The following is an 11,357-nucleotide window of genomic DNA, read 5'->3' on the forward strand; positions in this document are numbered from 1 at the left end:
CTCTGGGAAGTTTTCTACAATTATTTCATTTAATATGCTGTCCATTCCTTTGGTTTGAATCTCTGTGCCTTCTTCTATCCCGATGACTCTCAAATTTGTTTTTTTATGACATCCCATATCTCTTGAATAGATTGCTCATGGGATTTAAGCATCTTTTCTGTGTTGACTATACTCTTTTCAAGTTGATAGACCTTGTCTTCATTATCTGATGTTCTGGCTTCTACTTGATCAAGTCTATTTGTAATATCCTCGTTTGAGTTTTTAATTTGGTTTATAGTTTCCTGCAATTCTAGGATTATTGTTTGATTTTTTTAAGATCTCTATCTCCTGGTAGAGCTCATTCTTTGCCATTTGAATTTGTTTGTTTAATTCATTTTCAAAATATACTTTTATTGCTTGTACTTGCTGTCTCATGTCTTCTCTAATATTCCTTTCCATTTGAGTTAGGTATGCCTTGATTTCTTTCCCTATCCCTGCTTCTGATGTTTCTATGTCCTCCTGTAGAATTAAATTGTTTTGCATTGTTTGTACTCCTTTTTTCCCTTGTGTTCTCATGTTGTCCCCGTTACTCTCCAGCTCTATTTGATTCCGTGTTTCTGCTCTCTTCTATAGATTTGTTTTGGTTCTGTATTACTCTGATGTCTCTCCTTTGTGTTGTTAAACTATGCCTGCTAACGTGGATTCCACTGTGAAGGAATTCCAACGTCCGAGCTCCAGTGACGACACTACTTTGCTATGACGGGCCCCAGTTCCTTGCTGGGGTGTCCTAATGAGGGGGTGTGACTGGACTGTCTCTGTTTGGTTTCAGCTCCCTGTCGCGGCAGGCGGGCGGTCTCTAGCCGCCCAGTATCACAGGCTGCGGGCGGGTGATCGGTCGCATGCGGGCGGGTGTTCTCCTACCGCCCAGTTACGCGGGCAGTGGGTGAACTGTCGCTGGAGGGCCTGCGGTTTCCAGCCGCCCGGTCGCGAGGGCCTTGCCTCTAGTCTCCTGGTTTCTCCTGCAAGTCTTGGTTTCTCCTGCTAGACCAGATTTCCCCTGAGTGATGGTTCTTGGCAGTTCAAACTGTACTCTGGGCCTGCCGTTTGTTGGGTGTGGAGGGTGACTATTGGGAACCCCGGCACTCTATTGTTTTGTTTCCATTGTGGGGGATAGAACTGTACCGCTTCCTTCCTTTATGCAGGCTCACTCTGATACTCCCTCCCCCGGAAAGCCTAGGAGAGATTTTATGCGAATTCCCGATGTATGGGGGATGGGCTGAGTGCCACACACCTGTTTTGTTGTTGTAATTTGTCGGAGAGTGGCAGTGGATACTTCAGCTTTCCAAGATGGTGGCCGCTGATTGCCTTGGTGGAGTGTCCGCTGTGGGGGATGGGACTGTACCGCTTCCTTCCCCATCTGAAATCCCGTACTCAGCCCAGGAGTCAGTGCGGGCTTGGCTGGCAGGATTCCACTTAATCGCAGCCACGTATCTCCCTGCTTGCTAATTAATCGCTTCTCTGTGGCGCCACGCCTTCTGTATACCACGGGGCAGGCCACGCGAATCAGTCTGCCTGGATCTCCAGGGTCCCACAGTTGGCAATTGGGATCCCAGGCACTCTATCCTTTTGATTTTTCCTGCTTGCCCCTCCCCCAGCGCTCGCTAGACAGGTTTCGTTTTTGGCTGCAGACGGGGATGGGGGTTGAAGGTCAGGTGTCTCTAGTTTTCCCCTAGTCTTTATGCAGGCTCACTCTGATACTCCCTCCCCCGGAAAGCGAATTCCCGATGTATGGGGGATGGGCTGAGTGCCACACACCTGTTTTGTTGTTGCAATCTGTCGGAGAGCGCTGGTGGATACTTCAGCTTTCCAAGATGGTGGCCGCTGATTGCCTTGGTGGAGTGTCCGCTGTGGGGGATGGGACTGTACCTTGGCTGACTCTTAACAATAGATAGAAACCGTCAATTTTGACCACTTGATCTTAAACACCTACCAAAAACAGTTAAGCCAAAACACAGTCATTCCTGGGAGTAATGAAAGACAAGAACAGCTAGAAAACAGGAGACAGCAACTAGCTAACAGGCTCCATGGGGAATGTTCAGTCAAGTATGGCCTTGGCTTCTCCCCATCACAGGACCCCTATTAGTCCCCTTTATGTTTCTCCTAATAGGACCATGTCTATTAAATTGCCTACAGAAGTTCCTGCAAGATCAGATACACAAATTTACCAACCAGTAAATCAATGACTTCTTTAAGACTACCAGCCCCTGATGCCCAAGACAGAGGCCTACGACTCATGACCAACTCCTCTAGCTGCAGAGACTCTGCCCCCACCTAAAACCCTCTCTAACCCCTTTTCCAGATTTTACAACCCCTCTTTCACTTCCTAGGAATGAGAACTACTCTCCAGCAGGTCCACCTGCTTGTTCTGACTGCTCTACAGCATCCCACAAGGAAGCATCAAACCTACACTCCCCACACCTCAGATGAGGAGCCACCAGCCAGGCGAGGACTAGTAGATCAACTTCACTCATGTGCCTAGGCACAAAAAGCTTTGCTACCTACTTACTTTGGTTGATACTTTTTCAGGTTGGATAGAAGCCTTCCCTACCTCCAGGAAAACTGCTGACACTGTTGCCTCCATCCTCATCCAGCAGATCATTCCCAGGTTCAGACTTCCCACCTCCATCCAGTCAGACAACAGTCTGGCCTTCACTTCTCAGGTTGTTCAATATCTCCAAAGGCCTCAACATCACTTGGAGGCTCCACATCCCATAACAACCCCAATCCTTGGGTCAGGCTGAGAGGCCTAACGGCATTCTCCAGGATCATCTCACTAAACTTGTTATTGAACTCAGGCTCTTCTGGCCCAATCTCCTACCGTTGGCCCTCACCTGAATTCAGGCAGCCCCAAGGGCCCCCTCAGGCCTTAGCCCCTTTGAGCAATTCTATGGATGCCCTTTCTTAACCACCCAAAGCTTTCCCATCACTCCTCCTCCCCGTGTCCTACCTGTCCTATCTCACACTTTTACGCAAACTCCTAAGGGAACATGCAGACCAGTGCCTTCCTGCACCAATCATTGCCTCAATCCCAGCACAATCACAAACTGAATTGGACTCTCTTCAACTGGGTGACTCAGTCTTACTTCAGGAACTGCATTCTCAATCATTGGAACCTCAATGGACGGGACCCCATACAGTCATACCTACTACCCCAGTGGTGACCAAGCTTTTAGACACTCACTGGTACCATGTCTCCCGCCTTAAAAAGGCACCTTTTCCAAATGTCCAGTCCTGGATTTCCACCACGCCCACCAAACTCAAAATGTCTCACCAACCCTTTTCTTCTTTTACTAATCATTATTCTCTCTCAAGTTTTTATCTCAAACCACAGATGCCGCTTCTACATTCCAAGCGACATGGCATCAGGATGACACCACCCACTCTCAGTTTATGGGTCAATGCGATTGCCCTTCCACTGGCTGCAATTGGGCTGTCATCCTTAACATTACTGGATTCAACCAAGCCACCTCCAATACTTCCTAGAATCCCTGCTACAGAACTAATGGCTGATACCAAGAATCTCCTCCGGCCAGGGCTGGTTTGATGACATCGATGACTTGTGGCTTTAAGAAACTTTTATGGACTTTACCCCTACCACAGTAGTTGTCTGTAGCCACTGGGTTTTATTTCTGGCTGCCCTGGTGTTCTCAGATCTGTCCCCTGAACATTCCTCGATTTCCCCTTCTAGGTCCAATGCTGCCCACCATTAAGCAGGAAGTAGCCAGAGGACTTTACGCTATCCCCCATGTCACTTAGAAAAACAAAAAGGGAGGAATGTTAGGTGCAGGACAGGCTGAGTAAGCTGTCTGCAGGGCAGGCCAAACAAAGTTAGCTGCAGGGTGACCTGGCCTCTCAAACCCTCTGTCTGGTTCTTGATCAACTATTTGCTTCAAGCCCAAACGCCCCAGCCCCCACTCAAGGCCGAACACTCAACCCCCTGCTCCAGGCCAAACACGTAACCCCCCTTGTGCCAACAAGGCAGCTTGCAGACCCAGAGACCTCTTGAGATTTGGGCTATAAAATCTCCCTCCTGCCGGGCCCCTCTCTCTTGCTCGCTCTCTTGCTTTCTGTCTCTCTCCTGTGTGGGCTTTCTCTCTCTCTCCCTCTCTCCTTCTCTTTCTCTCTCTTCTCCTCTGTTGCACTGCTGCAATAAAGCTCTTCATCACTCTGAGTGTTGTGGTCACTTCCCTTTCACCACCCACCCGGCCGAGTGCCTCAAATGGAGGCCTGTGTGCTAGAGGAGTGACTTGTTGGTATTGTGCAGCACCCGCTTGCTGTATTTTTCCTGTCATAACAATACCAACACATGAATTATGAAAATAATAAACTTTGGCAAGTTTAGAGGGTATATGGTAAATATGCAAAATGAATCGTGTTTCTATCCACCAACAGCGAACAATCAAAAATGAAATGAAGAAAGCAATTCTACTTACATCAGTATCAAAAGTAAGAAAGTACTTAGGAACAAGTTTAACAAAGACGTGCAAAACTCATATGCTGTGAACTAGAAAACATTACAAAAGAGTTTTTAAGAGAGAGGAACAAATGGGAAGCATCCTCTGTTCCTGAACATTTAAAGTGGCCAGACTCTTCTCTGGTCTATGGATCCAACGCAGTCCCTACTGAAATCCCAGCTGGCTTTGTGGCAGATGTCTACAAGCTGGGGCAGGGGTGCAGCTCCGTGGCAGAGCACCTGCTTTGCCTATTGTGCAGCAGACCCTGGGTTCATCCCTAGCATAGCTGGAAGAATGGGAGGAATGGGGAGGGCAAGGAAGAGGAAGGGGGAGGAAGGGGGCAGGAAAGGAAGAGGAAGGAGAGGGAAGGGGGAGGGAAAGGAAGAGGAAGGGGGAGGAAGGGGTAGGGAAAGGAAGAGGAAGGAGAGGGAAGGGGGAGGGAAAGGAGAGGAAGGGGGAGGAAGGGGGAGGGAAAGGAGAGGAAGGGGGAGGAAGGGGAGGGAAAGAAAGAGGAAGGGGAGAAAAGGTGGAGGGAAAGGAAGAGGAAGGGGGAGGAAGGGGTGGGAAAGGAAGAGGAAGGAGAGGGAAGGGGGAGGGAAAGGAAGAGGAAGGGGGAGGAAGGGGAAGGAAAAGGAAGAGGAAGGAGAGGGAAGGGGGAGGGAAAGGAAGAGGAAGGGGAGGGAAGGGGAAGGGGAACGAAGAGGAAGGGGAGGAATGGGGAGGGAAAGGAAGAGGAAGGGGGAGGAAGGGGGAGGGAAAGGAAGAGGAAGGAGAGGGAAGGGGGAGGGAAAGGAGAGGAAGAGGGAGGAAGGGGGAGGGAAAGAAAGAGGAAGGGGAGAAAAGGTGGAGGGGAAGGAAGAGGAAGGGGGAGGAAGGGGGTGGGAAAGGAAGAGGAAGGAGAGGGAAGGGGGAGGGAAAGGAAGAGGAAGGGGAGGAAGCGGAAGGAAAAGGAAGAGGAAGGAGAGGAAAGGGGAGGGAAAGGAAGAGGAAGGGGAGGGAAGGGGAAGGGGAACGAAGAGGAAGGGGAGGAATGGGGAGGGCAAGGAAGAGGAAGGGGGAGGAAGGGGAGGGAAAGGAAGAGGAAGGAGAGGGAAGGGGGAGGGAAAGGAGAGGAAGGGGGAGGAAGGGGGAGGGAAAGGAGAGGAAGGGGGAGGAAGGGGGAGGGAAAGAAAGAGGAAGGGGAGAAAAGGTGGAGGGGAAGGAAGAGGAAGGGGGAGGAAGGGGGCAGGAAAGAAAGAGGAAGGAGAGGGAAGGGGGAGGGAAAGGAAGAGGAAGGGGGAGGAAGGGGAGGTGAAGAAAGAGGAAGTGTGAGGGAAGGGGAGGGAAAGGAAGAGGAAGGGGTAGGGGAAGAAGAAAAATGGGGAGGAAGGGGGAGGGAAAGGAAGAGGAAGGAGAGGGAAGTGGGAGGGAAAGGAAGAGGAAGGGGGAGGAAGGGGAAGGAAAAGGAGAGGAAGGGGGAGGAAGGGGGAGGGAAAGGAAGACAAAGGGGAGAGAAGGGGGAGGGGAAGGAGGAGGAAGGGGGAGGGAAAGGAAGAGAAAGAGGAGGAAGGGGGAGGGAAAGCAAGAGTAAGGTGAGGGAAGGGGGAGGGGAAGGAAGAGGAAGGGGGAGGAAGGGGAAGGAAAGGAAGAGAAAGGGGAGGAAGGGGAAGGGAAAGGAGAGGAAGGGGGAGGAAGGGGGAGGGAAAGGAAGAGGAAGGGGAGGGAAGTGGGAGGGAAAGGAAGAGGAAGGGGGAGGAGGGGAAGGGAAAGGAAGAGGAAGGGGGAGGAATGGGAGGGAAAGGAAGAGGAAGGGGAGGGAAGGGGGAGGGAGAGGAAGAGGAAGGGAGGGAGGGGAGGGAAAGGAAGGAAGGGGAGGGAAGGAGGGAAGGAAGAGGAAGGGGAGGGAAGGGGGAGGGAGAGGAAGAGGAAGGGAGGGAAGGGGAGGGAAAGGAAGGAAGGGGAGGGAAGGGAGGGAAAGGAAGAGGAAGGGGAGGGAAGGGGGAGGGAGAGGAAGAGGAAGGGAGGGAAGGGGGAGGGAGAGGATGGAAGGGGGAGGAAGGGGACGGAAAGTGGACAGGCCAGTGCTAAGCCCACGGGAAGTCAAGAGGTCTGGAGGAGCCAGAACACTTGAGAAAGAAGAACAAGGCTGGGTTCCCATTCTCTGATTTAGAAGCTGACCACACAGCTACACCATGGTACAGGCATAAGGACAGACATGTAGATCAGTGACACAGAACTGAGTCCAGAAATGAATTTTAACATTACAGACAATCAATGCTCAAAATGGTGCTGACACTGAAGCCAGATTTACAGATAGGTAGTCAGTGTAGTTAGGTAAACAGGGTCTAATATGGAGTAAGATAAAGAAAATGGAGGCCATTATGGAGAAGGGGATCCAGGAAAGCAGAGCAGCACTTGGGGAAGTTGAAATGTCAATGTCCCCAAGGCCAAGCCCCTCCATTGGAACTGTTCATGAAGCTGCTCCCAGCAAACAGGGAGGGGCTAATCCAAAAGCCCCCAGGCCTTCCTGCCCAGATTCCTGCTCCAGCCCACTGTCCCCACCTGTTGGGCCTTCCCACCTGCATTCCATCACTGGGAGATAACGGGGAACAAGGGGCAGGAGGGTGGGAGAGCTGAAAGAAGACCTTGGCTGTAACAGAGGGATACCTCCCCTTCCACGGATTCCCCCTTTGGGGTCCCCTTCTTCCTCCGGGGAGAAGTCCCTTCTGCTGACCTTTAATAAAGCTTCCACTGTCCACTCTCCATGGGCCTCGGCCTGCTTCTCTGGTGTTATACTTCAGCATTGGGGAAGCGAGGACTCGTCACCAGTAAACAGTGGTAACAAAATCACTCTGTGGGAGAAGAAGAGCCTTCAGCAAACAGCGTGGTGTAGCTGGACATCCACCCTGAGAACGTGGCTGCCCCTCCCACCCTGCACACCTGCTGGCTTGGGACAGTCTGACTGATTGAAGGGCGAAAGCTCCCACCCTTTAGAAGGGAGTATAGGAGCACATCTTCATGGCCAAAAGGAACAAGAGAGAACACAGATGGGTAGACACCATGGAACTGAACCCCTGTGCTTCCGAGTGTGCCACCTGGAAGGTGAAGGGCACTCCCAGCAGAGGAGGAGTACTGGCAAATCCTATTGGGAAAGGAACTCATATCTGCAATATCACAATTCAACAGTTGAAAGATGAGCTGCCCAATCGAAAATGAGCAACGCCCCTGAATGGGTACTTCTCCAAGGAGCACACACCAGTCAGCCAATAAGCCATGAATAAACAATCGGTGTCAGCCACCAGACCATAGTGAGGTAGCACTGCACCCTTGCTGGAAAGGCTGAAGTAAAGAGATAACAATCACCAGAGCAGGCAAGAGCGTGGAGGGCTGGAGCCACCGCCACTGCTGTGGAACCCCGGGCCCAACATCCGTCCACTGAGCTGACAACACACGAAGTCCATCCAGGTGGGCCATCCAGGTGGGGGGTGTTCCTTGGCAATGCACAGGGACCAAGCAGGGGCACATGCCCTTCCAGGTGAGAGATCCATGCATTGTGGACTAGGGATCCAGAGCAGGTGGCTCTGCAGATGGGCAGATGGTGACTGTGGGGATGAGAGGCTAGGGGAGTGGAGAGAGTGTGGCCAGGCACGGGGCTTCTTTTCAGGGGATAGAAGTGTCCCGACATTGACAGTGGGAGGATGGAAACGTCAGAGAGCACCGCGGAAGGCTGGATTCCATGGCGTGTGGAATGCAGCCCAGTGGCTATGAAAATCAGAGAAAAGAGAACTTAGAGAGAAACCACAGGGTACGCAGAGGAAAGGAGACTCCCCTCCCCCAAAGGGTAAGTACCCAAAGTAGTTGTGTCCACCCATGACCCAAGTTAAAGAAACATCACCATGACACCAACACCCAACTCCCAGGGAAACACAGGAGCCTCTGTTAGAAAGTTTCAACGCCTCATGGAGGGGGTTGAGACCAGAAACAGGAAGAAGGTGTGAAGGACTTAAAGTAGAAGAAGCACAGAGAATTCAAGAAAGAGAGGGAGGGCATGGGGTGGGGAGGAGGGGAAGACAGATGGACCAGCTGCATCTGAGACACAGCCAGGGACCTAACAGAAGACCACTGGGTGCTGCAGCTGTCGGAGGGCATGGCGTCACAGGCACACAGGCATTGCCTCCTGCCCAGGAAGCTGCTCCTACTGCTGAGGGTCCTGCAATAAGGGGATCAGACAGGCAAGGCTTACTCCAGCTAATCACTGGCCAGATTTCAGGTCGGGATCCATTGGTCCTGCTGCTTTGGGCCAGGTGGCACTTCATGGTGGGGGCCCATGGCAGAGAAACCAACTCACCTCATCACCAGGAAGCAGAAGAGAGGAGCAGGGGCAGGATCCCACAGTCCCCTGGGGAGCACATCCCAGTGACCCGTGGAGCTCCCACCGGTTCCCACTCTCGAAGGGACCATTGCTGCCCAATATCTCCATGCTGGGGATCAGCACACAGGGGCCTTTGGTGACACTCCAGACCCTGCAATCTGCCCTCATTAGCATGTCTCTGTACCTGCAGGGAGCTATGAAATGCTGGTGAGGGTCACAGTCCAGGGAGGGCGGACCCTTGGAGACTGAGGTTTACTCAAGACGGTAGAAAGCTCCTCTCCCCACACATTGCCAGCACATCAATGGCAGTAACAGGGAAGCGCAGCAGAAGGAGCGGCAGTGCATGCTGGGGGACAATCGGGACAGAAACCCAACATCAAGGGCCAGACGAAACAAAGTCCCCAGGGGTGCTTGAAGCCTCTGTCACCCACAGCTACACCAAGTTTCTGCTGCCTGACTCACAGCCAGAGCAGCATGCAGCCCTGTACTAAAGGCTCCGTTACTTCAGCTCTTCCTGCCTGAGAGACGTCCAGCTTTCAGCAGATGACCACGAGACGCAGAGAGGTGAGAGAATGTCACGATGGCCAACGTGCGACTTATGCAGTCAAAGGGGAGAAATAAAGGATGTCCACGCGCTTCTGCCCTTTTCAATGCTTTATTCACTCAAATCACTCAATGCAATTTCACTCTTTAGGTTCTTAATCAAGAATTTGACAGTCCACAATGCTGGGCACTACAATAGACATAATCAATTCACAGCAAATAATTCTAGATTAGCTCTAAGCACTGCAAACACACTGAATCATGACAGACATTCCCTCTGTGTGCTAAGCTCAAATGTCAGATCAAAAGTTTCCAGCCTCAGGCTCTGAGTCCAGCAGATGCCCACTCACTCGGACCATGGTGATCAGGTCAGGGACCAAGGCAGGCTTCTCCTGGGGTGGAGCTGACGGCCGATTGAGCAGTGGGTTGTAGGGAGAAGTTGTGGCTCTCGCCAGGGTCAAGATGTGACTGTAGGGTGTGAGAGTGGTGGGGAAGACACAGAGGACCAGGCAAATGATGAGAAGAGCTGGGGCGTCGGTCCAGTCCTCACCAGGCTCTGCAGCATGTGGGCATCAGTGTCAGCTGCTGAATGTCTGTTCACTTGCTCCATCATTTATACTAAATTTTGGGGCTTCTGACCGTCCTTTGAACCCTTATTAGCTGCCACTGGATTTCTCAGTGATGTCATTCGTCCTGAGGTTAAAGCATCTGGTCTGGTGGTCCCCACCCTGATTTTCTCACCTCTCCCTCTTATGGGGTCAGGACAACATGACAGAGACTTCACTCTGAGCTTGTCAGGGTGGGGAGAAGTGAGGGCCACACTGGAGGGCTCCCTAGGTGTGCCTGGTGGATTGCAGGTTTCAAACTGGAGTTTTAAAATGGAGTTGCTTAGGTTCAGGCCTCAGGCCATCCTTACAGAGAAGCAGTCTAAAAAGTCAACGCAAAGGGCTGGGGTTGAGGCTCAGTGGCAGAGCTCTTTGCCTTGCACATGGGTTCGATCCTCAGCACCCCATAAAGATAAACAAACAAAATAAAGCCATGCTGTCCACCTACAAGTATGCATAAATAAATAAATAAATAAATAAATAAATGAATGAATGAATAAATAAAGTCAATGCAAGCCTCAGGACCAGGCTCCGCTTGGCACAGTTGCTGGAACCACCAGGCGGAATCTCTGTCAACTATGGTTAATGTGTCAGGTGCCAGTAGGAAAATTGGACAAAGAAACACTTGTGAAGAACAGATGGGTGATGTAAGCACAGGGCTGGAAATTCAAAGAAAGGATCAAAATAAAGGGCTAGAAATCAAAAGAACTACAGAAATGAAGAATGCCTCCAATGGCGGTCAGTAGACGGGACAGCTCCAGGACAGGGCCAGTGAGATTGCAGTGTGTCCAGAGGCCTCTTCTAGCTGACATGCAAAGGGAAAGCAAGGCAGTAGGAGCACAATTCGGAACAACCACCGGTTGCTCAGAGCCCTTGCCAAAGAGCAGCCCTGGAACAGACTTCAACCACCGCAGCACTGTCCTCGGCTGTGGAGATGGCTGGAAGGGTCTGAGGGAGGATGCAGAGAGGCACAGGTGAGGAGGAGATGCCACCTGAGGCTGAGAAAGGACTGGCTTAGTGGTGTGGCTCAGTCTCCCCGCTGCCAAGAAGCAGGGCAGAGACGCAGGCTCCAGGGGGCAAGGGCTGCCCATGGGCTTGTCCTCTGGTCCACAGGCCTCATGTGGTGATCTTCCTTGTCTGCACTGAAGCCACTCAACAAGGTCTTTTCCTTTATTTATTTTTTCTTTCTCTTTGGAACTGAGGATGGAACCCAGAAAGATCCCACAAATGTCACCCCTGACCCCATCATGGACATTACCTCTCAGGGCTGCCTTAGAGGTGTATGTTTTGTCCCTGGAGAGTGCAGTCTCCCTCTCACTTCCTGCTGCCAAACTCCCAGCTGCTTTCCCCCGGCCACACTCTTCC

The sequence above is a fragment of the Ictidomys tridecemlineatus genome, chromosome 4 (genome assembly GCF_052094955.1).
Source record: "Ictidomys tridecemlineatus isolate mIctTri1 chromosome 4, mIctTri1.hap1, whole genome shotgun sequence".
In the NCBI taxonomy this organism is placed as follows: Eukaryota; Metazoa; Chordata; class Mammalia; order Rodentia; family Sciuridae; genus Ictidomys; species Ictidomys tridecemlineatus.